Source organism: Chionomys nivalis, chromosome 10 (genome assembly GCF_950005125.1).
Source record: "Chionomys nivalis chromosome 10, mChiNiv1.1, whole genome shotgun sequence".
Lineage (NCBI taxonomy): Eukaryota > Metazoa > Chordata > Mammalia > Rodentia > Cricetidae > Chionomys > Chionomys nivalis.
In genome coordinates this window covers 6,103,705-6,131,351 of record NC_080095.1, presented here as the reverse complement: position 1 = coordinate 6,131,351, position 27,647 = coordinate 6,103,705, and the positions used below count along the sequence as shown (strand labels likewise).

Below are 27,647 nucleotides of genomic sequence, written 5' to 3'. Positions count from 1 at the left end.
TTCATGGGGCACTGCCGAAGCTCTGATCTCTTCCTTCTGCTGTGAGTAGGAGTGGGACCTCCAGCCTAGGGAGATGTGTATTCTGAAGAGGGCAGCACAACTGTTTGTCTTTGGATGTGATATCGATAGAGAGATCTTACACACAGATGTGTGTCTCAGAGCCATTGGCCCTGTTCCCTGAGTTTAGGGCTGTTCTCTAGAAGCTCAGTAGCAGAGGCAGGAGCATGGCTGATGACGGACTTTAGTGTGGGGAAGAGAGGCTGAGCGTGAGTTCGGTGTGCTGGCTTTCCTCAGCACTAGCCCTGCTTGCCCCGCACACCCAGCCTGTGCTCGATGACTGCACATTTTCTGTGTTCATGTCTTGAGGCTGAGCTCACAGGAAGTCCTTCTTAAAGTGAGCTCCTGCTGAGTGGCTGTCAGCAGGGAAGGAAGTGGCCAAGGACTTCTCAAATAAAGGAAACTACTTTGTGTCTTGGTTGGTAGGTGACCAGTTCTTGGGAGTTCACTGAACCACAGGAGGGGTGGACATTATGCTTGAAGGTCACAGTTGTGCGTTACAGAGTGAGGCTGGGTATACAGTGGCCCCCAGAAACCCCAGGCAGGCTGGAGAGGCAGGCACACCATGCCTTTCCTCTCAGCTTACTGCCTGTGGGGAGGGCAAGTGTCCTGCTGCGGCGTCGGCGGCGTCTGAGCTGGCACAGGTGCTCTTCCTGACCCTGCCTAGCCACGGGTGTGTATTGGCAGCAGAGAAGTCAGCAGCCTTGGGGACAGAGCAGGCCCGCCCTTGAGTGCAGGAGCTGAGCTTTGTCTGTGCTGAAACACTAAGCCAAGTGCTTGTCAGTCGGTCGTGCAGAGGACCAGCCCCGTGGCCTCGATCAGGAGTCTCAGGGTGGGGGAGAGCTGTCTGTGTGTCTAAGAAGGCAGCAAGAGCCAACAGGGAAGGACAGCACTGGCCCTTGGAAGGAAGGAGAGCAGGATGCCAACTGTCCCCAGCCCTGCTTTGTTTGCTTTCTGGAGGAATGTGACACCAGGCCACGCCAGGTGTGGATCCTGCCAACCCTGTGGCCAAACATCTGGCACAACTCCAGCCTCCTTGCATTGTTCTTTGTGCTGCTTTTTTTTTTTTGAGAAATCATTAAGTATACTATCTTAAAAATATTTTATCAGTCTGAACCCACCAAGCTCTGATCAAAATGGACACAAAATGTGTGTGTGCGCATGCACATATGTTTTGTGTAACCAGAAACACAGTACCAACAAAATGACAGACACAACTGTTACCCTTCCCTCAGCAGAAAGCAAGTCTGGAAGGTTCTTCCCTAACTCCAGCTTGCCTTTCCAACCCTCAGTGATAGGCACATTATTAAGATAATAGCTTTCCATTCTTTGGGAAAGAAAAGCAATTTAAATGTAAATATAGATATTCAGGTCTTGATGTAAGGGAACAGACTGTTTTCTAGTGCAGTTAGGTCTAGGAAAGGGCAAGGCAGGCCATTCAAGGGCTGCAAGCCTGAGTGTTTGCTGTGGCTGACTGGAGACAAGAAACATAACATCCTGTTGCTGCTGGCCTGGATTTACTGTTGTCATGGTGACTGCATAATTGAGCCTGCCAGCTGGTGGAGCAGAGAGGTGTGACCTGGATCAGTGAAGATGGACAGGTGGCCATGGGGCAGGGTGTGGCATGGAGTCCCGGGTGCTTGCATTCACACATGGGATCTCTTTCATTCTCTCCTTTTCTCGGGATAGAGACAGATATGTATAATCTTATTAGCTAATTTGTGCTTTTTAGACGCCTGTAGACCTTTAAAACAAAACCAGAAGATTAAAGTGCTTGGGAGGAATGAGGTAATTTATAAAGAATATCAAAAGCTAAACATAGTCAATTTACACCTGTTATTTAGAAAAGCAAAGGAAATAAAAGGGCTAGGGGTTTAGCTCAGTGGTAGAGACCTACTTTGTATTACAAGGCCCTGGTTTGATCTTCAGTACTGTAAAAAAAAAAAAAATTACCGCACCTACACAGAACAACAACAAAACAGACAACATTAGCAGGAATCTGGGAAAGGGGAGGGAGTATGAAATGGTCCTGCACCATGGGAAGAGTCCAGCTGCTCATTGAAAGTCAAGTATGGGTATGACTCAGCGATCCTGCTTGTGGGCTTATGCCCACTGACAGCAGAGCCCTGAAGAATACATACACACCTGTGAGCACCACGGCACTTTCATTATATCCCTGCATGGAGAGAGGCAGAGTTTCTCCCTCAGTGGGTGGAGAAAGAAAACCTGGTCCTGTACACCGTAGGGCATCACTGACATAGGGACACTATGCTCTGTAAAATAGCCAGCCGCAGGAAACGACAAATGCCGGATGTTTTGACCTTCGCTGGCTCCTAGAGCAACAGATTCAAAGACAGACAGCTGGGTGTTGGGAGGCAGCATCTGCAGATGAGGGTTGGGGAGTTTTAATTGGTGAGGGCCTTCAGTTTAGGAGATGAGAAAGTTCTAGAGGTGGTGTGTTCATGACTACATTGCAGTGGTGTTCTTCAGTTCTTCATGCCACCGAGCTACACACCTGAAAATGGCTGGGATGGCAGACTTCACCGCAGGAGTATATGATTACCATTGGGTATGTTAGTTTTTTATTGCCTTGGCAAAATAATAGGAAAAGAAACTTAAAAGGAGGGAAACATTATTTTGCCTTGTGGTTTTAGGGGTTTGGGGCTATGGAAGTGGTTCTGAACCTGTGGGTCACAACTCCTTTGACAAGCCTGTATCTTCGAATATATTTTCATTACAATTCATAGCAGTAGCAAAATTGCAGTTAAGAAGCAGCAATGAAAATAAGTTTATGGTTGGGGTCACCACAACATGAGGAACTCCAGGAAAGAGCTGCAGCAGGGGAAAGCTTGAGAACCACTGCTCCATGGTCAGCTGTCTCTACTCCCTTTGACACAGGAGGACAAACAGGAAGATCAAGAAGGCACAAAATAGTAGAGCTGCCCACCTCATGACAGAGGGGAAGCTGAGGGACAGGATGGGAGCTGCGGACAAGGTGTGCACTTCAAAAACTGCTTTCTTCCTCTCACTAAGAGAGAGACCTTCTTCCTCTCACTAAGTGAGAGACCTTCTTCCTCTCACTAAGAGAGAGACCTTCTTCCTCCCACTAAACCCCACATTTCCATTTCTACCACCTCTCAGTAGTACCACAAAATTATGAATACATACACTGACCAACCCATTGATTAGGTCAGAGTACTCAGGATCCAACCATTTCTTAGTAGGGACAGGCCTAAGCACACAGATGTTTTGGGTGACACTTCTTACCACAGCCCCAATATCCCTCAATCAAAAGCTTAAAAATGTAAACTCTGAAACAGTATTTGGTCATTAGAGGAAAAGCTGTAAGTGTTCTGAGTGTTTTGCCATCCTAGTATGGGCTGAAGAAAACAGAGTTTAGAACAGTCACATAAGATTCCTGTGTGAGAAAAATCTGCTTCAAAAGGCTTGGAATTAGATTTTCTTCCAGAACTAGTAACCCTGAATGTCAAAAGCTAGACAATAAGTCCTAAAAAAGTAATCCCACGAATGAGAAAGAACTAAAGCAAATTTGCAAAGGTTTAAAATAGTGCTTATGTTACAGCACTGGGTCAGTGGTTCATGGAGGTGTCTCTGGGCTCCACAAGTCCCAGCCTGTAATCTGACTCACAAGATAGACAACCCGAAGTATTAAAGGAAGCTTCTGGCACAGATAACTCTTTGCAGTGATAATTATATGCATTCTAGACACAGCAGATGTATCATCAATATTGAAATCAGAATGCTTTAAAAAGTTTATTGTTTATTTACATGTACTTGCATGTATGTCTGTGCAATGTGTATGTCTGGGGCTCACAGAGGCCTGCAGGGGGCATTAGATCCCCTAGGACTTGAATTACAGATAGTGAGAGCCAAATGTGGGTGCTGGGAACCAAAATTGGTCCTCTGGAAGAGCAGTCCGTGCTTTTGACCGCTTGGCCACCTCTCCAGCCCAGGGAGTGCTTTTATAATTGTGGTGTTAGCTACTTCTCTTGTTGCTCTACCCAAACACATTACGAGAAGCGATTTTGGTGAGAAACTCTTTACTGTGTATGGTTTACAATTTAAAATAGAGCCCATTATGGTGGGGAAGGTGCGGCACCAGGAGCATGAGGTGGCTGGTCCCTGTTGCAAGGTATGGAGCTGCCCAAAGTTAGGTAACTTCCACCTTAGTTAACTTAATCTGAAAACTCCATTATAGACATTACAAACAGGCCCAGAGTCTGCTCTTTGGTTCATCTAGACCTGATTAAGTTGGCAGGCAGTATTAACCATGCACTTCTGTTTTATTCATGATCCAAATATCGGGCAGACATTAGAAAACGAGCATGGAGACCATTAAAAGCCCCGAGTTGTGAGAGGAGAACCCATTTGATATGGGGACGGCTATGCAGATGGGAAGGGAAGGGCTCAAAGGCACGTGCCAAGCTATGGCTCCTCATCTGGGCAGTCACTCTACTTTCCTTATATTTTTCTGTTTTTCAAATGTTTTCTTACAAACATCTTTATTGATATGGTATTTTAAATTCTAAGAAGGACAATTGTGATAAAATTAGATGGGGCCCATTTAGTGCTCTTTGAGCCTGCTAGCTTTTAGCAATTTAATAGCCGAGTATTTAAAATAAAACAAAGTTAATAATATGTGGTTCTACTTTATGGGTCAGTACCTGACCAATGAGCACTTAATATAGCCCTGTGCTCACGACGGCAGCACACATACTAACGTTGGAACAGTACAGAGAAGGTTAGCATGGCTCCTGTGCTAACATGTAAATTCATGAAGCATTCCATATTTAAAAAAAGAACAGAAAACAGCCGCCTCCTCCTAGTGGCCCTGTGCCACACAGGTGCTGGAAGTGCCGGCTTGCCAGGAGTGGCGAACTTTGGAAAATTCCGCCCGAAGATCACACTGACTGTGGGGCCATGCCTGACTTTGTCGTCATTTGTATCCTGCTCTCAGCAAACAGGGAGGGTCCTCTGCTGAAGGGATTTAATGAAGGAAGAGGAGAAAGGCTGAGTGAGTTATCTCGGGAATGTTACAGGGGAGTGGGACCTACAAAAGCTTCATCAAGATTAATGCGCCTGCGCAAGAGTAAGAAGCCAGCTAGCAGGGAAACACTGGAAACCCTTCTCGACCCTGGCATCATCTGACAAACAGAGCATGTGCTGAACGGAGCCCTGGAAATCCAAACAGGATGGAGGGAGGGGGCTATAGAAGAGCATGTACTGCATGGCTGTGATTTTTAGGGGCTCACTAGTCTGCTTCCAATCTTCAGGAGCTCTTTTTCTTTCTGAGTAAGCTATTTCCATTCCGGGGCTAACTGAAAGGGGATGCTCTCCCTTTTCCCCCTACTGGCTGCTGCAGAATTTCTACCCCAACTCTGCTGTCTTTTCTCTCAAACTCTAATAAAATTGTTCATGAACTTTTTTCTGCGTCCATTCTTTTTTTATTGATCTCTACATTTTTTCTCTGCTCCCCCCGTCTCTCACCTCCCTTCAACCTTCCCCCAAGGTCCCCATGCTCCCAATTTATTCAGGAGATCTTTTTCTACTTTCTATGTAGATTATATCTATGTAGGTCTCTCTTAAGTTCCTCATTGTTGTCTAAGTTCTCTGGGATTGCGATTCGTGGGCTGGTTTTCTTTGCTTTATGTTTAAAAACCACTTATAAGTGAGTACATGTGATAATTGTCTGTGTCTGGGTTACCTCACTAAAAATGATGTTTTCTAGCTCCATCCATTTGCCTGCAAAATTTAAGGTGTTGTTATTTTTTTCTGCTGTGTAGTACTCCATTGTGTAAATGTACCACATTTTCCTTACCCATTCTTTGGTCGAGGGGCATTTAGGTTGTTTCCAGTTCTGGCTATGACAAACAATGCTGCTATGAACATAATTGAGCACATGTCCTTGTGGCAGGATTGAGCAATCTTTGGATATATACCCAAAAGTCGTATTACTGGGTCTTGAAGAAAATTGTTTCCTAATTTTCTGAGAAATCACCACACTGACATCCAAAGGGGCTCCATTTTTTTTATTGGATTATTTGTTCTTTTGATGACCAATTTCTTGAGTTCTTTGTATATTTTGGAGACCAGACCTCTGTCTGATTTGTGGTTAGTGAAGGTATTTTTCCATTCTGTAGGTTGTTGTTTTGTCTTGTTGACAGTGTCCTTTGCTTTACAGAAGCATTTCAGTTTCAGGAGGTCCCATTTGTTAATTGTTTCTCTCAGTGTCTGTGCTACTGGGGTTATATTTAGGAAGTGGTCTACTGTGCCATTGCGTTCAAGTTCTCACTTTCTTTTCTATAGGTTCAGTGTGGCTGGCTTTATGTTGAGGTCTTTGATCCATTTAGACTTGAGTTTTGTGCATGTAGATAGTTATGGGTCTATTTTCATTCTTCTACATGTTGATATCCAGTTATGCCAGCACCATTTGTTAAATATACTTTCTTTTTCCATTTGATATTTTTGCTTTTTTGTCAAAACTCAGGTGTTTGAAGGTGTGTAGATTAATATCTGGGTCTTCAATTCTGTTTCATTGGTCCTCCTGTCTGTTCTTATGCCAATACCAGGCTGTTTTCAGTACTGTAGCTCTGTAGTAGAGTTTGAAGTCAGGGATTGTGATGCCCCCAGAAGTTCTTTTATTGTACAGGATTGTTTTGGCTGTCCTGGGTTTTTTGCTTTTCCATATGAAGTTGAGTATTGTTCTTTCAAGGTTTGTGAGGAATTTTGATGGGATTTTGATGGGCATTGCATTGAATCTGTAGATTGCTTTTGATAAGACTGCCATTTTTACTATGCTAATTCTACCAACCCAAGAACATGGGAGATTTTTCTACTTTCTGGTGTCTTCTTCAAGTTCTTTCTCAAAGATTTAAAGTTCTTGTCAAAGAAATCTTCCACTTGTTTGGTTAGAGTTACTCTGAGGTATTTTTCCTATTTGTGACTATTGTGAAGGGTGTTGTTTCTCTGATTTCTTTCCTAGCTTTTTTATCATCTGTGTAAAGGAGGGATACTGATTTTTTTGAGTTAATCTTGTATCCTGCTACATTACTGGAAGTATTTATGAGTTGTAGAAGTTCCTTGGTAGAATTTTTGGGGTCGCTTATGTAAACTATCATATCATCAGCAAATAGTGAGAGTTTGACTTCTTCTTTTCTGATTTGTATCCCCTTAATTTCCTTTTGCTGTCTTATTGCTCTAGCTAGGACCTCAAGAACTATATTTAATAGATATGGAGTGTGGACAACCTTGTCTTGTTCCTGATTTCAGTGGGATCTCTGGGAGTTTCTCTCTATTTAGTTTGATGTTGGCTGTTGGCTTGCTGTATGTTGCCTTTATTATGTTTAGGTATATTCCTTGTATCCCTGCTCTCTCCAAGACCTTTATCATGAAGGGATGTTGTATTTTGTCAAAAGCTTTTTCTGCATCTATTGAGATGATCATGTGGTTTTTACTTTTCAGTTTGTTTATATGGTAGATTATGTTGACAGATTTTTGTATGTTAAACCATCTCTGCATCTCTGGGATGAAACTGACTTGATCATGGTGGATGATGGTTCTAATGTGTTCTTGGATTCGAATTGCCAGCATTTTATTTAGTATTTTTGCATCAATGTTGAGGAGTGAGACTGGTTTGTAATTCTCTTTCTTAGTAATGTCTTTGTGTAGTTTGGGTATCAGGGTAGTTGTAGCCTCATAAAAAGAGTTTTGCAATGTTCCTTCTTTTTCTATTGTGTGGAATAATTTGAGAAGTATTGGTATTAGTTTTTCTTTGAAAGTCTTGTAGAATTCTGAGCTGAAACCATCTGTTCCTGGGTTTTTTTTTCGGGGGGGGACTTTTAATGACTATTTCTATTTTTTCAGCAGTTATAGATCTGTTTAATTTGCTTATCTGGTTCTTGATTTAATTTTGGTAAGTGATATTTATCCATAAAGTTGTCCATTTCCTTTAAGTTTTCTAATTTTGTAGAGTACAGGTTTTTGAAATATGACCTGATGATTCTCTGGATTTCCTCCATGTCTGTTTTTTTTTGTCTCCATTTTCATTTCTGATTTTGTTAATTTGGATACTCTCTCTCTGCCTTTTGGTTAGTTTGGTTAGTTTGTCTGTTTTGTTGGTTTTCTCAAAGAACCAACTCTTTGTCTCATTGATTCTTTGAATTGTTTTCTTTGTTTCTATTTTGTTGTTTTCAGCTCTCAATTTGATTATTTCCTGCCATCTATGTCTCTTAGGTGAGTTTGCTTCTTTTTGTTCTAAAGTGTTCAAATGTTCTGTTAATTCACTAGTGTGGGATTTTCCCAGTTTCTTTATGTAATCATTTATTGCTATGAACTTTCCTTTTAACATTGCTTTCATTGTGTCCCATAAATTTGGGTATGTTGTGTGGTCGTTTTAATTGAATTTTAGGAAGTCTTTAATTTCTCCCTTTATTTCTTCCTTGACCCATTGACTATTTAGGTGAGCATTGTTTAATTTCCATGTGTTTGTGGGTTTTCTGGAATTAGTATTGCTGTTGAATCTAGTTTTAAACTATGGGGTTATTCCATTTTTTAAAAATCTGTTGAGGTTAGTTTTGTTACCAAGTATGTGGTCAATTTTTGAGAAGGTTCCATGAGGTGCTGAAAAGAAGGTATATATTTTTTTGTTTGGATGGAATATTCTATAGATGTCTGTTAAGTCCATTTGAGTCATCTGTTAGTTCCCTTACTTCTCTGTTCAATTTTTGTCTGACTGACCTGTCCACTGGTGAGAGGGGAGTGTTGAAGTCTCCCACTATTAGTGTGTGGGATTTAATGTATGATTTAAGCTTTAGAAATATTTCTTTTACATATGAGGGTGCCCTTGTATTTGGGGCATAGATGTTCAGTATTGAGATCTTTCTCTTGATGGATATTTCCTGTGACTAGTATGAAATGTCCTTCTTTGTCTCTTTGATTAATTTTAGTTTGAAGTCAATTTTGTTAGATATTAGGATAGCTACACTCACTTGTTTCTTAGGTCCATTTTATTGGAATATTTTTCCCAACCCTTTACTTTGAGGTGATGTCTATCTTTGAGGCTGAGGTGTGTTTCTTGTATGCAGGAGAAGGATAGATTCAGTTTTCATATCCAATCTGTTTGCCTATGCCTTTTTATAGGTGAGTTGAGTCCATTTATATTAATGGATAATAATGACCAGTGATTGCTATCTCCTGTTAATTTAGTTTTCATTGTTGGTGATGTTAATTTGGGCATTTTCACCTTCTTTGGGATTTGCTGCTATGAGACCATCAATTGCCTGTGTTTTTGTTGGGTTGGAGTTTTCCTTCTAGTATTTTGTGTAGGGCTGAGTTTGTGGCTAGGTATTGGCTAAATCGGCTTTTGTCATGAAATATCTTATTTTGTCCTTCTATGGTGATTGAAATTTATGCTGGGTATTGTAGTCTGGGCTGGCATCTGTGGTCTCTTAGTGTCTTCACAACACTTAACCATGACCTTCTGGCTTTCATTGTCTCCAATGAAAAGTCAGGTTAATTCTGATAGGTCTACCTTTATATGTTACTTGACCTTTTTCCTTTGCAGCTCATAATATTCTTTCTTTACTCTGTATGTTTTGTGTTTTGATTATTATGTGTATAGGGGACTTTTCTTTCATCCAGTTTATTTGATGTCTGTAAGCTTCTTGTATCTTCATAGGCATATGTTTCTTTAGGTTGGGAAAGTTTTCTTCTATGATTTTGTTAAATATATTTTCCATGCTTTTGAGTTGAACTTCTTCTCCTTCTTCTATACCTATTATCCTTAGGTTTGGCCTTTTCATGGTGTCCCATATTTCCTGGATATTTCGAGTTAAGCTTTTGTTAGATTTAATGTTTTCTTTGACTGACAAAGTCTATTTCCTCTATTGTATCTTCAGCTCTTGAGATTCTCTCTTCCATCTCTTGTATTCTGCTGTTCATGCTTGCGTTTGTGGTTCCTGATTGTTTTCTCATGATTTCTGTTTCTATAGTTCCCTCATCTTATGTTTTCTTTGTTGTCCATATTTCAGTTTTCAAGTCTTGAATAGTTTCTTTCATATGTTTGATTGCTTTTTTTTTTGTTTTCTTTAAGGGATTTGCTGATATCTTTCAATCTTTTGTTTGTCTTTTCCTCTATTTCTTTGAGGGAATTTCTCATTTCCTCTTTAAGAGTTTCAAACATTCTCCTGAAGTTATTTTTTAGGTCATTTTCTTCTGCTTCATTTATATTTGGTTGTTCAAGTCTTGCTGTTGTAGGGTCTTTAGGTTTTACTGGTGTCGTATTGCTTTTTGTGGTGTTGTGTGTGTTTTTACCTTTTCTACTCATCTTTTCACCTAATAGGTGTGGTTGGGGCTGTCTGTGATTCTGTTGATTAATCTTCCAAGACTCAGATGGTTGTTCCTCATGTTACAGCCAGTGCCACAGTTCTAGTTACCCCTTTGGTCACTCTGTGTTCCTGGAGGTCACTCAGTGCTCCTGGGCTTTGCTCCTCTCCCTTGGAGTTTGCTGTCCCAGGCCTGCTCTAGCCTAGGTTGTCTGCTCAGACCTGTTTCTGTAAATGTCCCTGGTCTGGATCTGTTCCTGCAGAGGTCCCTGGCTTGGGGTTGGTCCTTTAAAGGACTCCGGCTCTGGTCTACTCCCTTGGAGTTTTCAGGCTCAGATGTGCCTAGACCTGCAGAGGACTTGGCTCAGGCTTACTCTGTCAGAGGTCCCAGACTCACACCTGGACCAGCAGAGATCCCTGGTTCCTGCCTACTCCCTCAGAGGTCCTAGACTCATGCCTAGACCCACAGGTATCCTGGCTTAGGTCTAGTCCCTTGAAGGTCCCAGATTTCTGTCCAGATCCTTAGTGGTCTCTGGCTCTGGCTCACTCGCTCAGTGGTTGCTTCCTTATACTTGTTCTGGTGGAGTTTGCTTTCAGGTCTGTTCTGGCCCAGGTTGCTGGCTCAATCCTCCTGAGACCATTCTAAAATTCTTTTGTTGTTCCCAAGTTGAGAGACCCCCCCCTTCTCCCCAGAGAGACCACCAGAATCCAATAAGGGAGGGTCACCCATCCCCAATAAATGGTTTGAGAAGACAAGTTGTGATGGTTGATTTTCCTTGTAAACATAAAAGGGTTTAAAATCCCCATGGAAACAACTGTTTGTGTCTATGAAAATAGTTCCAGAAATATTTCACTGAGGGGGAAGTCTCACCCTAGATGTGCATGGCACCATCCTATGGTGCCAGTGTTTCTCTCCCTCAGCTTCCCGACTGTGGCCAAGCTCCTGTCAGCATGCTTTCCCCACCGAGATGAACTGTCCCCTTGTCCAGGACTGGAGAGATGCTGTTCTCGTAGAGGATGTGGGTTTGCCTCCTAGCACTCACCTTGTGGCTCAGAACCATCTGTGAAACTCAGGGTACAGGGCGCCAATGCCTCGTTCTGACTCCTCTGGGCACCAAATACATGATGTACAGACATGGACATACATGTGAGCAAAACACATGCACACATAAAATGAAGTAAATAAATCTAAACAAATAAATATAAAACAGGTCTTTCCTTTAAGCTGCTTTTATCAGGTGTCTGGTCACAATAATAAGAAAAGTAAGCAGTTCACCCTTCAGACCAGCACAGAGAGAAGACAGGCTTGCTGAATGTCTCACAGCGAACATTTAGAACTCTGCTTGCTGTCTCTCTGGCGAGGTGGGAACTGGGGGAGCTCTAATCTGGAGAAGTACCTGTGTGTTTAAGGTGACTTTCTCTGTGTGCAGTTTTCCTGCAGTCCAGATTGGTGGTGTGAGGTCCTTGGCAGTCAGTATGAGTCATGGCACTAATTTCCAGTTTTCAGTCTTCTCTGTACAAACATGAAAGTGCCTTCCTGGTTAGCCGGTGTTTGGTGCAGGACAAAGGCTCTGGCTAAACAGAGTGGCTCCACAGTGCCTGCACTTTGTGGCTGCACTTTGGATCAAGCTTATGAGGACACCCAGATGGAAACCCTATCCATTTTTCTGGTTTCTTATGAATAACCATCTTGCCATGAACAGAAAAGGTCAAGAGCAATGGCTTATTTCTTTACCTTCAGCCAAAGAACCAACATAGAACAAAGGTAGAGACTCCAGGCTCTCATCCTGTAACCAGTTACTTGGGGCCTGTCCTAGTGGGGGTTACCATTGCCTCCTTAGCCTTATTCCCCAGGGAAAGGTGAGTGAGCTATCTGCCTGTTTTGCAGCCCCATGAAGCAGAACAATCAGACACGATAGGGAGTCGTGTCAAAGCAGGAACTCAGTTTATTACTGTGAGTGGCAGCTTATATCCGTTAAGTGACATCATGTGATGTGGGGGTACCTCTAGCCAATGAGAGACTGCCAGACCCTCCCTCTGGCTGGAGGGGCATCTACCTAGATTTTGCTGTCTCATCCTCACTCAGTAGCTTTGAGACTATCCTTCAAACTCGAGCCAGGCTTTTTTCTGTCCTACAGGCCTTAAGGTTCAGGCCCTGAGATAATTTTGGCCCAACATCCCCCCCCCCCTTTTTGGTTTTACATCCCATCCACTGCCCTGTTCACCAAGCCTGAATAGCCACCAGGGAGAGGGTCTGGGTCAGGGTAACCCCTATCTGGAGTTTTGACCTAGGTACCCTCAAATTGAGAGTTCACCTGTGGGGTGAGCCTATCATAACGTACTCAAAGGGCCATGAGTTGTACCTGTTGTATCTGTTTTTGGAATGCTTGTTTCAGCCTTTGGAGAATGCATGGGCCAAAAATACAGATCAATAAACAAATAGCCATCGGCCCAATTAGGGAAGAGATGAGAGTGATAAGCCATGGTGACAATTAATCCAGGTCTCATAGAGGGTCCTTGACTTAAATGAATCACTATCTTTTCTTAACTCATCTAGGGTTCTTGTAATTGTCCTGAAACGATCTGTATAGAAGCAACATTCTTCCCCAAGTGCCCTGCAAATTCCTCCCTGTTCCATGAACAGCAAGTCCAAGCCTCTCCTATTTTGTCACCCAAAGACTTTTGTAAATAATGTAATGCAGTCTCTGTCTTTTCTAAGGTCGTTGTCAATTGTGAGTGAATTATTTCCATTTCTTGTTGTAAAATCACCAGGGACAAAGTGCCCAGGGCAGTCCCAGACACCCCTAGCCCCATCAATGTGGTGATGGCCAGGGCCATTAGGGGCTCTCTCTTATTCCTTCAGGCCAGGAATTCTTCTTGCATGTGGTAAAGCACGTGTGGGAAAACTAATGCAAGCAGGCAAGTATCATTATGCTGAATGATCAGTGGGTCAGACATGCAGGGAGTAACCCCCTTCTCTTGGCGGATCCAAAATTACCCATGATCTTTGGGCACCGTCCGTGAAGCTATGGACCCATCAGCCACATCACAAGTGAGGTTAAGACGAGGGTGTCTGGTGTTTGAGATACAAGCTGCATTTGACATCTGCTAAAGGGGGATAGTCAGTCCCAACATCTATCCCATTTTGGGGTTTGCCCATCTACAAATATCAGCTTTATCTAGTGTCTCATAAAAGCCATTTACTCCAAAGGCTTTAAGGTAGGGGCTAGTGGCTGTAAGCAAAGCCAACAGGTCTCGGTGGCTTCGGAGTGGGTAAGGTTTAAAGCCATAACGGCCATCTTAATGGTCTCCATCAAATAAGGTGAGGCTTCTAATCCCCCTACAGCTTACATGGCTTGGTGAAGGATACCTTAGGGGTAGATGATGTGGGGGTTGAGGTAGGTAAAGTTTAGGTATGTAAAGTTGAGGTATATACAGGTGTGTCCCCCATGGGCATTAGCTTGGAAGCAGGCCCTGTTGAAGGGGAGCTGCGGGCCTGCTTTTCGTCCACCCAGCTCCCGGTTGCCTGGCTAGCTTATGCCCCAAAATAACAACATGGAAACTGTATTCTTTTAAACACTTCCTGGCCCATTATATCTAGCCTCTTCTTGGCTAATTCTCACGTATTAATTTAGCCCATTTCTAATAATCTGTGTAGCACCAGGAGGTGTGCTTACCAGGAAAGATTCAGCATGTCTGACCTGGCGGCTTGCTTCATCGTGTCTGCCTCAGAGAACAGAGCTATGGCATCTGAGCTCACTTCCTCTTCCTCCCAGCATTCTGTTCTGTTTACTCCGCCTATCTAAATTCTGTCCTATCAGGGCCAAGGCAGTTTCTTTATTTAACCAATGACCTTCCTCCATCAAGGCCCCAGCATCCGAGGAGGGTTCTCAGGAAGTATTTCCATGTGAAGCATCATGATAAGGCCATGATCATATCCCTTTTGGTATAGCCTTAATCCCCACATATTTTTTAAGTTAACTAGGATAGGTCCCCTTTCTTCCCCTGATCTGTAAACCTTAATAAATTGAGTGCATCTTCCATATAGGGGGTTCCGGGATAGGGGTACCTGGGAAACCCTAGAGATCATTATATCTTCATGTTGTTTTGTTCAATGTCCAGTCTCAGTCTGCTCACACCCCCAGGAAGAACATTAGTAATCAGGAGCCCCCCAACCTAACAGTTTCTAATAGTGAAGGCAGTCCGCTTGCTTCCTGGGCATACATAAAAGGGTGTTTGCAGGAGGGCATGTCTCCTAAGGACATGAGAACACTCAGGATCATTAGGGTCAGATGCCTGGGATAGAGTGCACCCCTGAGAGCCTCTGCATTCAGGTCTCCCTTTGATCCCTGGAATCCAGTCTCCCATGTCCCACCTCCCACACACCAAATCACAGAGGTCAAACATCAGGTCAGACCACCATGTCCAGGGTGTTGTCATCTGAGAAGTCTTGTTTAGGATCTTTCCAGTGCCAGAGCTTGACAAGATCCAAGTCACTTTCTGTGGTTGGTGGAGGCTTGCTGCCTGGACATTGGTCCTAGTAAGAAGAATTAACATGATTACAGCCGGGAGTGTCATCTGAAATAGATAAACAGGCAACACTTTCCTCAATGGTTGATTTCCCTTGGGCAGTGATGATTTTTCTTTTCTTGTGTTTAAATTTAAGTGTTGTCCACCATAATCTTGTTCTTTCCTTATTGGTCATTTTGATCTTCCCCATTGTCCTTAGGGGAGGGGAGAAATTTAAAGTTATGAGCGAGTAGCCATATAGGCATTTCCCCTCTGTTTGGGAAGACACATCCATATCCTTGGCCCTGTGTCAACAATGGATCTGGGCCCCTCCATTGGTTAGTGAGAGGATCCTTCCACCTAACCTTTAGGCAGGACCTCGTTGGTAGGGTTCCCCAATGTTTCTGGAATCTATTTTGTTCATCTGATTTTTTAAAATTTAAAATGTTGATGGTTAATAACGCCTTTTGCAGTTGTAAATGGGGGGAGACTTCTCCCCCTTTTTATTTTATAAGGACCACTGTCAGATATTGGTGATGTCTTTCAACAATCATTTGACTCTGAGGCTTCTATGGGGTCCCGGTGGTATGGGATATATTCCATCTCTGGAAGAATTCTATTAATGTTTTACTTATAAAACAGTGGCTCTTGTTGGTCTTGACCTGTTGTGGTAGTCCTAACGTAGCAAAACATTTTAAGAAGTGGCTTTTGGTATGGGCTGCCTTTTCCCCTGAGTGGGCGGTAGGTAGCCCAGCATGCCTTAGAGTACATGTCTATGGTCACAAATACATATTGTAATTTGTCAAATGGGGGGTAATGTGCATTTGTTTGCCAAATGATATTGTGTCCTAATCATCTTGGGGTCACCCCTGGCCCTTGTAAAAAGGGGAGGATGGGTGCAGAGAAACTGTTGTTTTTACATGTATGAATAATTCTCTTTAATTCTGTTGCAAGGATCTGGGAGTATAGATGTTTGAGTCCTCTCCAGTTGACATGAGTTAAGTCATGCATTTGGGTAGCATTTTGTATGGGCAGAGCTGAGATCTCTATGAGACAGACCCCTGAAGCTGCAGCATCCGCAGCAGCATTCCCTTGGGAAATGAGGCCAGGGGTTTTTGGTGTCCTCTGAGATATTGAATATATATGTTTTTTTCTAGCTTCTAAGAGCATTCTGAGTTGTATTATCAAGGCAGAAATAGGATTAACATCCGATCTGATATAGACATAGGGTAGGTGTGGCAGTAGGTTCACCACATGAGAGCTGTCTGAATAGAGGTTGCAGGGTTCTGGGACCTCTTGTAGTGCAATATATATGGATATATGGCTATCATTTCCTTATATTGTGTATTGCCCACAAGAGAGAATTTTGGTAATCTTTGCCTTGGTCCCCCTGCAACGAAAACTACAAAGGTGACCCCATTTTTCTCACTATCTGAGCAAATAGTGAATGCTTGGGGCAGGGGCCTAGGAGAAAAGACTAAGGGGACTCTCCTGTGTAGTTCTTGATATAGCTTCACTAGCTGGTACTCCCCAAAGTGGGTGTCCAGGGTCCCAAGAAATCCCTCCAGGGCAAGGCTATATCGAGAACAATGTCTGTCTACCCATTCTAAAATTCATAAAATTCCTTAATTTTGAATTGAATTATTAACTTAAACAGATCTTTCCCATAATGTTGGAGGGACATGTCCCTGATTTTTATGATCATATCAGCTAGTTGATCGACTCTGGGAGTGCCCCCCTGGGTGGTGTGTACCCATTCTAGTGGTTGTGACTGCTGAACAATGGCAGCCAGCATGGTCTTTTTCCCTAATAATATCCAGCCTTGGATTGGAATGTTAGGATTATATCTCACCAAAGAAGCCTGATGGAGTTTGTTGACTAATTCAGTGAGTACCTGATGATCCTCAGGGGGCAATGAAATGATCTCATAAGGTTTTTCCCCTTTTAGGAGATCATATAACACATCTAGCCTCCCAGTCTCTACAGGCAACCAGGGGCTTACCCAGTTCATTTCTCCCAGTATATTTTGTAACCCCAATAAAATGAGAGGCTCAGGGAGGATTAATTGGGGTCCATTTACTTTGGGGGTTTTGTATTTTGTTTGGGGCTATTTTAAATACATGTTCTTGGAGGGTATCAACAATAGTGGTTACCCAGGTAGCCCTGAGTCCTCCAAATGCCCAATGATTAGATCATCCATATAAACATATAGGAGGATATTATCTTTGTCAAAATAAGGAGAGAGGATGCTATACAAATATTGTTGGCAAAAGGCCAAACTATTGGCCATCTCCTATGGGAGAACAGTTCATTTGTATCTCTTGTCAGGTTGAGAGGATTTAACTGTAGGAATGGAAGTGGTGAACTTTTTCCAGTCTTCCTCATGAAGAAAAGGCAGTGATGGATTACAGTGAGGTGAAACTAGGAAGGGATTGCTGGGACCCAGGGAAAGGTGAGTGCGCTATCTGCCCCTTCTGTAGCCCCACAATGCAGGACAATCAGACGTCATAGGGAGTCAAGTCAAAGCAGGAACTCAGTTTATTACTGTGAACGGTGGTTTATATAGGTTAAGTGACATCATGTGATGTGGGGTACCTCCAGCCAATGAGAGACAGCCAACCCCTCTCTCTGGCTGGAGGCGCATCTACCTAGATTTTGCTGTCTCATCCTCATTTGGTAGCTTTGAGACTATCCTTCAAACTCAAGCCAGGCTTTTTTCTATCTTACAGGCCTCGAGGTACAAGCCCTGAGATAATTTTGGCCCAATATCCATGACGGAAAGAACTTTGGGGAGGAAAGGGTTATTTTGCTCATACCTTCACAGCACAGTGTATCATCAGAGGAAGTTAGAGCAGGAACCTGGAGGCAGGAGCTGATGTGGAAACCACGAAAGAGTGCTTCTTTCTCCTCATGGTTTGTCCAGTTTGCTTTATTAAAGAACACAGGACCACCAATCCAGGGGTGGTCCCACCACAATGGGCTGCCCCATCAATCATTAATTAAAATTTCATACAATCTTGCCTACAACCTGGTCTTATGGAGGCATTATGTGCATGGGTGTTTTGCCTGCTTGGATGCCTGGTGTATGCCTGTGTATAGAGGCCATGAAGGGTAGAGGAGGGCATCAAATTATCTGGAATTGGAGTTACAGATAGTTGTAAGCTGCCATGTGGGTATTGGGAATTGAACCCAGGTCCTCTGGGAGAACAACCAGTGCTCTTATCCACTGAGCCATCTCTACAGCTCCCTGTTTTATGAAGTTTTTATAGTAATGGAGTGAAGAGAATTGTTGACAGAGGTTTCTGTCCCACCTGGTCCCACAGCTATTTAGTCCCAAATAAACACACAGAGGTCTGCATTAATCATAAACTGATCAGCCTAGTTGATCAGGCTTTTCTTATTAATTAATTCTTACATCTTAAACTAGCCCATTATTCTTGTCTGTGTTATTCATGTGGCTTGGAACATTTTTCAGCGATGCAGTCACATCTTGCTTTCTCTGCAGCTGGGTCACAACTGTGGACTGTGCTTTTCTCTTCCCAGCATTCTTGTTGCCCCGCCTCTACTTCCTGCCTGGCTACTGGCCAATCAGCATTTTATTAAAAATAATACAAGCGACAGGATAAAAGACCATTGTCCCACAGCAGAGAATCATAAATCAGTGTATTTCCAGATATGTTGGTGAGACCATCAGGTGGGTTTGTTATGGCAAAGGAAGTCTATGCTGTAGGCTTTGGATGCTGTCTGACGACATTCTCAGTCTTTGGTTAGTGAAGGCTAGAGTTCTGTTAGCCATTCCCAGAAGACTTACCTAATGGTTATTGTTAGGAGTATTTCCAAAAACGAGCTCTCCACTGACACAAACAATCCCAATCAGACCGAATCAGACCAAATTAAAAGATATCCAGTTTAATTGGATGCCTGCACTGTCGGGTAGCCCAAGAGGGGGACGGAAAGCCGCTGACACGACCATCAGAGAGAAAGAGGGAAGACCACATGATTATTTTCTGGGGAGTAGTTTAAATAGCCTGTGGGAGTGGTCTTGACCTTTCCTGGGGAGGGTTTCCTTGAGGTGGAGTTTGGACCAAGGCAACTACCAGGGGAAGGGGACTTCCAAAGATGGAGGCCAGGGGCTGGGATTGTAAGGATGTTAGATCACAAGAGGAGGCTGTTAGGGGCTGGAGATAGATAGTCTGAGAGAGCTGTCATCTAGCTCTGTGCCTGCACTATTCCAAGCTCTCCACAACCACAGACGTTCTATTGGTCTATTCATAGTAGCTTTAACATGGGCTTGGTTTCCCCCAACCCAAGAACTTCAATTCTTACTAACTAAAACACAAAGCCCAGAACAGGACCAGGTAGATGGCTCGGTGGGGAAAGCACTTTTTACACAAGTATTAGGACCCGTGTTCAGAGCCCCAGAGTACATATAACAGCTGCATACAGCAGATCATCCCTGTAACTCAGGGCGCAAGTTAGAGATAGATATATCCCAAGGACTCGTGTACATCATTGTAGCTGAAACGGCAAGCTTCAGGTTCATCGAGAGACCTTGTCTCAAAAAACTAAGGTGGAGAAATGAGGAAAGCCTCCCAATGTCAACTTCTAACTTCCACATGTGCCCACTGGGTGAGTGAACCTTCATGTGCATGTAAAGCAACATACACATAGACACACACAGACACACACATACACATACACACACACACAACAAACAGCAGATGTGTCAAGCTAAGGAGCTCATTTACATGTGAAGATGTTGCCTCTGTTCTTAGCATGGAGGGTCTGTTATATTTTTACAAGTTATGCTGCGATAGAGACAAATTTCTGTGCTTTTTTGTTGTTGTTTTACACAAAGTCTTGGTCCATTTTCAAAGTCTGAGGGTTTTTAGCGGATGGTGGAGATTTTATATCTATATCTATATTTAACGGATAGTGGATGTAAAGTGCTCTGGCCTGGCAGCGTTGCATGTCCCTAGGTTCATCCTTTTGGTAGATATGTAGTAGAAACCTTTTGCACCTTTTCTTTGGCTCCTGCAAATCTGCTGAGTGAACAGACTTTTCTTGTGAAAAGGTGATCATCTGCTCGTAGAATGAAAGGCACAGGAACCTTCCCTTTGAATTCAGAATCTCGCTCGGTTCCGCCAGGGCTTCAGTCTGTTCTCCCAGCCTGGAATCTCTGTATGCTATTGGTCCTACAGTGTTGTGTTGTGTGCCCAAAGGGCACCGGAAGCCAGCAGCTGGAAGAGGGTCTGATGGCGTCTTCAGCTGGAAGAAATCTGGGAATTCTAGCTTTACAATTTCATGCTTCTGTTGTTCACTCAAATGACAGTGTGCTGAATTTGGGACTGGTGTGCCTAGAACACTGTGTGCACAGCTATTGATTGAAATTCCAAAAGGCATGTTCCAGAGTGGCCCAAGAAAAGCTCAGGAGTGAGACCGTTTGTGGTCTCTAAAGCATACACTTGCAGTTCTTGGCTAACAAAGGGCTTCCCTGAAGATTCAATCTATGTCTTATGATCCAGGTCTCTGAAAGCAGTGGACTCAGTTTATGCCGAGGAAATGGTTCCCATGTCCCTGGAATCTGAAAACCCATCCCACTGTTACCTGGTAAAGAGCAAGTACTCTCATGATGACACAGCGCTGCCGCCATGCCCTTCCACCATGATGCCAGGAGAGGCACGCAAACTCTCGGTGGTGCTCCCAGAGTCAGCCTGGAGAAGCTGCGCATGTTCTACAAGCTGCACAGAGGGTGGAGCCCAGGCTGGTCACAGCCTGGGGCTGTACAGGTTTTCAACTCTTGATCACATAGAAGAGATTTGATTGCTGTACTCAATCTCCTTCTCGAGACAGCTGTGCTTTCTCACAGCCTCTCAGTTGTCAAATTACAATTTCTTATTATTCTATCTTTTCTGTGCATAAAACAGAATAGCTCTGGCCACAGCATTCTGGGTAACCTGTTAAGTCACAAAGTCAGCAGACCCACTTGTGGTTGGTAAACGCCAAGACGAAGAGGAGAGGGCTGGCGAGGTTCTGCGTCACCATGTTTGCACTAAGTCCTCGCAACCTCAAGAAAGCTCTAGAGAGAGTAGAAGCTAGGTGACCCTGCTCCATCTGCTCACAAGGACACATGGCCAGAGTCTCTTAACTGGGTACTCAGAGCCCACTGTTGCCTCTGAGGACTGGCTTGACCACGTGTTTTGCTTCCATCAACTGTAGGTTCTCATATACACACCTCCAAGGTGAGGAGGGTAAGATTTATGAGTCAGGGACCTGGTTCCTCCAGATGAAGTTTGCACCTGATTTGTCCCATCTAGGACCTGTGCTCCTCCCTTCAGGGCCATGGTGGACCACACACAGAGATGACTGAGGCAGGAACAGCTAGCTCCTCACACACCCTGTCCTCTTCAGCTTCCTCGCTGTTTCCAAGCAAACTACTGCTGCCCTTGCAGAATTCTCAGGGTGATTCCCATTGCTTGTCCAGCACAGCTGTCCCTTTAAAGATAGCATCACTGTACACAGGGGCCTGGCTCTCCTTCCTCAGGATCTCTGTCCATACCAAGTCCCTCATACACTAGGGCAGTGTGGTTACTGACAGGAAATGGCAGCTTCAATACCTACAGAGGGAGGGGAATAGGGTTTGACTGGTAGATCTCTCTGTGTCTGGTGTATCTCACAGCACTTCAGGTATTTTCTGGATGTGGCAGCATGTGTAGCTTTAGGACCTTGGCATAGCATGAAGCATCAGAGCCAAAGATGCTTGCGAAGATAAACTAAGAGCACCTTGTCCATTCTGTTTGTGTTGACATGCATATAAAAGTGGAGTTGGCAACAGAATGCCTGGCAAGAGCAATGAAAAGGAGAGGACTTCACTTGGGCTTATAGTTTGGGAACACAGCCCACCTGTGGTGAGAAGGGAATGGTGAACGCGAGGTGACAGGTCACACACTGCACCTGCAGTCAGGAAGCAGAGAGCCGGGAACACCCACACTCTGTTCACCTTCTCCTAGTTCATTAACTCTTGGACTATAGCCCATGGACAGCCACCCACATTCAGAATGAGTCCCCCTTCCTCAGCAAACTGTCTGGAAACCCTCAAAGGTATGTCCAGAAGTATGTTTCCACTGTAATTCTAAACTTAGTAAGCCGAGTGTCGTTATACAAGTGTAACTGGTAAATACAGTTATGAAAATGGTGGCCCAGCAACTGCTCCTGTCTGAAAGCACTGTGTTGCACACTCCCCAGGCATGCGTAGCCTTGCTCCCCTAGGAGCGGATGCTGTAGGAGGTGTGCTGTGTTGACCACCTCCTCACCCCCAGAAAGGTGAATCCCGAGGCTGCGACCCCTGTCCTCAGGTTACACGTGGGAGGAAACCAGCATATTTGAAAACAGACCTGGTCCTGGCTAATGCTCTTCCAACTGTCATTGGTGCTTTGTGTAGATCACACTTTGACACACTCATTGTAATAGTGACTTTACTCTGTATCTTGGCCTATAGGCATCACACAAGTCTTGTCTCCTGTTTCCTTCCCTGATGTTGTTCTCAGATGAGGAGGATTGAGGACAGTCTGAAAACACTGATCACCTGTGTGCCACCAGTGACTAGCAGGACAGCTCCCAGGGGCAGACCTTATCGCCACCCGTGTCTGCAGAGAGCCCGTGGTGAGGAGGCCTGAGTCACTTACCTACCCCACAGTGAAGGTGTCTGGTCTGGTCCCAGTGAAACCAGTGGTGGTGCTGTAAATCGACTAGTAGATGCTTCCTGGAGGGGTGGTATCTGAACACCTGAGGCAGAAGCAGGTGACCCTAGTCCATCCCAGACTCAAGTCCTGCCCATGTGCTATTGTCTTCTTGGAGCCCTTCTGCCCACCTGACTCCCATCAGCCACAACCCCTTCCTCACCCAGCACAAACAGGTAGAGTGTAGCCAGGCACATCATTATGTTGGTGTTGGTAGCTGGTCTTGGCTGAAGTGAGCAGAGCAGCCTGGGTGGGACGGTTTATTTTCTGTCCCCAGGAAGGCTCTTCTGCAGGGCTGCTGGGAAGCACACGAGCAGCATGCATGCAGAAGAGAATGTGTTACCAGGATTTCAACACTGTCTGCTTCTTTGTTGCCTCTGTGGTGAGTCTGGCACTTTGTTGTGAGGTTGTTGGTACTCCATTGCTAACAGGAGAGGGTGGCAAGGCTGACTTTGAGGACAGGAAAGTGTCCGTCGCCAGTGCATTCTCCCTCAGATTTATCATGGACAACTTAAAAACAAATCATGCAAATGTGTGTCTGTGCTCTCACTCAAAGGGAAAATGTCCTATGTGCCCTGGCAGGCTGTCTTTTGTGCACATGACTGGGTGACATAGGCTACCACTTCCTGGTTTGTATTGTTCCAGATCTGGGCTGTGGTCTCTGGTTCCTGTGGCTCTTCACCTCCTCCCCAGCAGAAGTCTGAAGAGCCCAGGTGTGAGAATATGATTATAGTAGTACTAGTGTGAGCATTAGCCTGATCCACTCCCAAATTCCAATTAATCAAACCCAAAAAGGGATGGAAATTAATTACTGAATTAAATCATGTAAAACTAAGTCTAACTTGGCATATTAATGGAAAGCTCTTTAATTCCGAGCCTTCGAATTAATGACTAGAATCATGGTAGATTCAGACATTTTAAAACATACTCCCATATGCTCTGATAGTGAGGATGGCCTGGAGACCATGTGTTCCTCCTCCTTCAAAGAGTTTGCTGGGTTCAGGGGGAAAAGTAGGAGGAAACTGGCTAAGTTCACGGCCCCTCTGCTCTTCCTCGGTTGCATAGTGTTGTGTTTTATGATTCTCCAGGGTGCCTGGCAGCATTTCCGCCGAGTGAGGCAGATTGTCTTACCGAATCACGGTCATACTGGAGTGCCTGCCATGCTGCCCGGACAGCTGACAGCACCCTTCACCCAGCACACCCTCAGGCCACCTCTTGGCAACCCTGTGCCATGGGTCTCTGTGAAACGCAGGCCATTTCCTTATACACTCTGGGCTGACAGCTACTGGTGGATTGTGTGTGGTACAGGACTCCGCTTTCAGCGTGGGCCACTACTGAGCCACAGTGACCGTACTGTCTGGTGGCCTTGTGACAAAACGACAAATGCTAGAGACAATGAATTTCGTTGTTCTAATCTGAACTCTGGGAGGCTTATATATGAAATTAAGCTCTACTTGCTGTCTAGGTCTTAGGGGATTTGGCATTCCCTCAGTTGGGACATTATGGACAGCGCTCTGAGCACCCGGCTTCTTCAGTGTGGCACTGTCTGATTTTCAGCCCTCCTCAGCTGACTGTCTTTCCAACACTGTTTCAGGCTCTTGGACTTCTCTAGGCTCCCAGGAACCCACCCCATGGTATGGGCATCATCTTGCTTTGTCCCATTGCTGTTGCTATGTGTAATGCTATTCGTGTTGCATAGCTATTTACCTCCCATACCTCGAGGAAGGCAGGGAAATTGTTAGGCAAGGTGTGTAGTTGGTCTTTGTCAACTGGACATGGCTGTAGACACATATGGGAAGAAAGAATCTCAACTGAGGAATTACCTACTACACCTGTGGGCATGTCTTTCGGACACTGTCTTGATTGATATAGGAAGGACCAGCCTACTGTGGGCAGTGCCATCCTTTCCTCGGCAGGTGGACCAGCAGAGAGTGTGAGACCGTGAGCTGTACGTATTCCTGCATGGTTTCTGTTTCACATCCCGCCTTGGCTTTCCCCAGTGATAAACCCTTTCCTCCCGTGAGCTGTTTGGCCAGACTGTTTTACCACAGCAACAGAAAAGCAAACCAAGGCAGGAGTGGGCACCAAAGAGTGGGAGTCGCTAACAAGGGCGTGACTGCATTGTCTCATGGAAGGACGGTGGAAGCATTTTGACTTTGGGCTGGAAAAACTGTTGCATGCTTAGAGTTTAATGGGGTATTCTGTGGGAGCATGTAAGATGAAATTCTGAGAAAAACAAATGTACACATCCCCAACCATCGCTTGCTATCCCGAGGCTGTGGGAAGTAAAAGAGTCTCTCACAGGCTATCAAGGCTGCCCGTGTGACATTATGTATCAATCTGTGAGAGGGAAAACCTGTGCTTCACTGCAACAACAGCTGCGCTAAGCTGGGGCTGAAGAATCAGCTGTAGTAGAGAGACAGTCCTCACTCAGGCAGAACCTTCTGGGAAGCATTTCTCCAGGGTCAGCACATAGAATTTGTGATCTGATGCATCGGAGGTCAAGACTGCACAATAATGTGCCGAGTCTCTCACGGGGTGTTGGTTTTGAAGGCGTGAAGTTTTCATGGAGAGCGGCTGAGGTTTGGCACTACATGGCAGTGTTGGAGCCTCCTTGAAGAGAGGCCCGGAGAAACCACCAGTGAGGGTACAGCCTCAGCTGTAATAGAAACCCCAGGGTTGAAGGGGTCATGGAGAAAAGCTGAAGTTTGACATACCATGGCAGGGTCCAAGTCTTTAAGAAACCAGGAAAGGCCACTGGAAATGGTTCAGCCCCAGCTGCTGTGGAGACTCCAGAATGCTGGAGACACCAGGGCTGTGGATGGCCATGAAGGACAGCAGCAGGTGTGTGGGAGAACCTCCCTGAGCCTACAGAACAAGTTGTGTGTGCTGTGGGTGGAAGAGCCAGAGGAGGAGGCTGCTCAAGCCCTTCAGAGCCCAGAAGATAGTGAGTTTGCTTTGAGAAAGGAAACTGAGCAAGCCAAGGTGCGCAAGCTGGTAAGCAGCATGCTTGCATGGCTTCTGCCTTGAGCTCCTGCCTTGGCTTCCTCTGAAGAGGGACTGGAACCTTCAACGCGAATAAACGTTTTCCTCTCCAAGTTCTTTTGGTCAGCGTTTTTATCGCAGCAGTGCAAAGCAGACCAGGACGGGACGAGCGCAAGTGAGCAAGCTTGCACTCGCCTCTCTCTGCTCCGTGGATGTGATATGAGTAGTTATTTTCAGTCCCTTCCATCTTGATTGCTGCCATAGGCTGGATCCTGAATTTGTGATCTAAAATAAATGCATTTTCCTCTGAGTTGCTTTTTTTCCAGGCTATTTTATCATAACAACATTAAAGAAACTAGGACAGCAGGTAAGAATAAGCAAATTAAGAGTAAGTCTTAAGATTCCCTAGGAAGCACAGAGAGGTGAGCCCACACCTGGTAAACAGTAGCCCAGGAGTGGAGGAGAGTCAGCATGCAGGTGACTGGACCTGGGTAAGCTGTGTCCCTGGGGCAGAAGAGAATTGCCTTGGAGGAGACCAGCCTGGGGAAAAAAAATCTCTGCCCTGCCCAATACAGTTGCCATGGAGATTTTTGACTGGGAGTAGAGGCACGGTGTGCACTACCCAAAATCTTATTTTCTTTTGAATTGCTTTGCTTAGTGAGACAGTGCCCTGGTGAGTTTCCTGGGTTTCCGCTGGGATGCTGGTCAAGGAATGAAACACCTGGAGTTGTTCTCTAGTGTGCTGTCTGTTCTGGCTCTCATGCTGTGATCTTACCCAGAGACGGTCCTAATAAAGGAAAGGCCATTCTGGTATGAGGTCAAACAGAGCACCGTGTAACCTTAGACCACGAGGGACCTGAATGTACACACAGACCTTTGCAAAGGACCTTGCGGGGCCATCCATGAGTCCCACTTCTAGACTGTCCTGAACTTGTGGGGGCCAGCGTCTCCCTGCATGCCACAGTGCGAAGTTTGTCTACTCCATGGCTTTTTGTAGCTGAGAAGTTTGGAAGCTGCCGTCTCCCCTATCATGTCAATCCTGAGAGCCTTGCAAGGACAGGTGTCAGGGGCCACAAGAAGGCAGGCTGAAATCCTACTCCGCGTCACCTTGTTGGGTTGTCAGTGCTTCTGGGACAAAGCCCTGATGCCCTGGCCTTCCCACCTGCCTTAGATGACTGCAACCAACTCCATCTTGGCAGGACTAGACATCCTGCAAGAGGTTGCCCCTCTTCTTGCTAAGCTGTCCCCTGCTCCAGATGCATGTTTTGGTGCATGCATCAACTTTTGCTGTTACAACCCCGGGAACAGCATTTTCCATGTTAGCTCTAGTTTCTAGATGGATTTACCCATATGTCGCGGCCCCCCTCGTCCAGCAAGGATGACGCGACCACCGGAGCTCTTCTCACTGCAGTTTTATTCAGGACCTTTTGACAATTGTAAAATCTCTCTCTCTCTCCTCTCTCTCATTCACTCACTCTCTTTTCCTCTCTTCTTGGGCAAACCTCTCCCAGCCCTTAAGAAGGCATGGGCAACCAACCCCGGATTGCCAGGTGGGCACTGCCCATAGGTCCACGCATATGCAAGCAGCTGACAATCATTGCATGATAATAGCATAAGTCAGGCCTTAGCCATAGGAGTTGATTATCACAGAGAGCACTCGCTTTCGGGATTGCGGAGGGCGGGAGCCAGCACCATCAGGTGCGACTCCACGCAGCTCTCTACATTGCCATTAGGTGTGGCTTCACGCAGCTCGCTACAGTTCCCCCTTTTTGTTTTGTAAAGCTACAGGCAAGAGTAGAGGTCTGATCTCTGTTAAAAATGGGACATGTACTAGTGTCTGTCCAGGTGTCATCCACCCAGAGAACACTAGACCTGTCCGGTGTCCTTTTACAGAGGTGGGAGTTAGACACCAACCCACATGCAATCAGACTTGCTCTTCTTGAGGTTGATGTATGCTTACCTCAAGTGCAGTGCGCAAGCCTCGCATCCTGTGCTTGCTTCTCTTTTAAGATAG

The 27,647-nt window shown here is 45.0% G+C and overlaps 1 protein-coding gene and 1 non-coding gene across 2 annotated transcripts in view; both read left to right on the top strand.

The window, feature by feature from the left end:
- The window catches only part of Ptprn2 (protein tyrosine phosphatase receptor type N2), a 722,848-nt gene that overhangs the window by 73,326 nt on the left and 621,875 nt on the right, over positions 1-27,647 (top strand). The window lies entirely within an intron of this gene.
- LOC130883275 (U6 spliceosomal RNA) lies at positions 4,771-4,872 on the top strand. Its single transcript, XR_009057959.1, has one exon. It is a non-coding gene; the product is annotated as a U6 spliceosomal RNA (small nuclear RNA).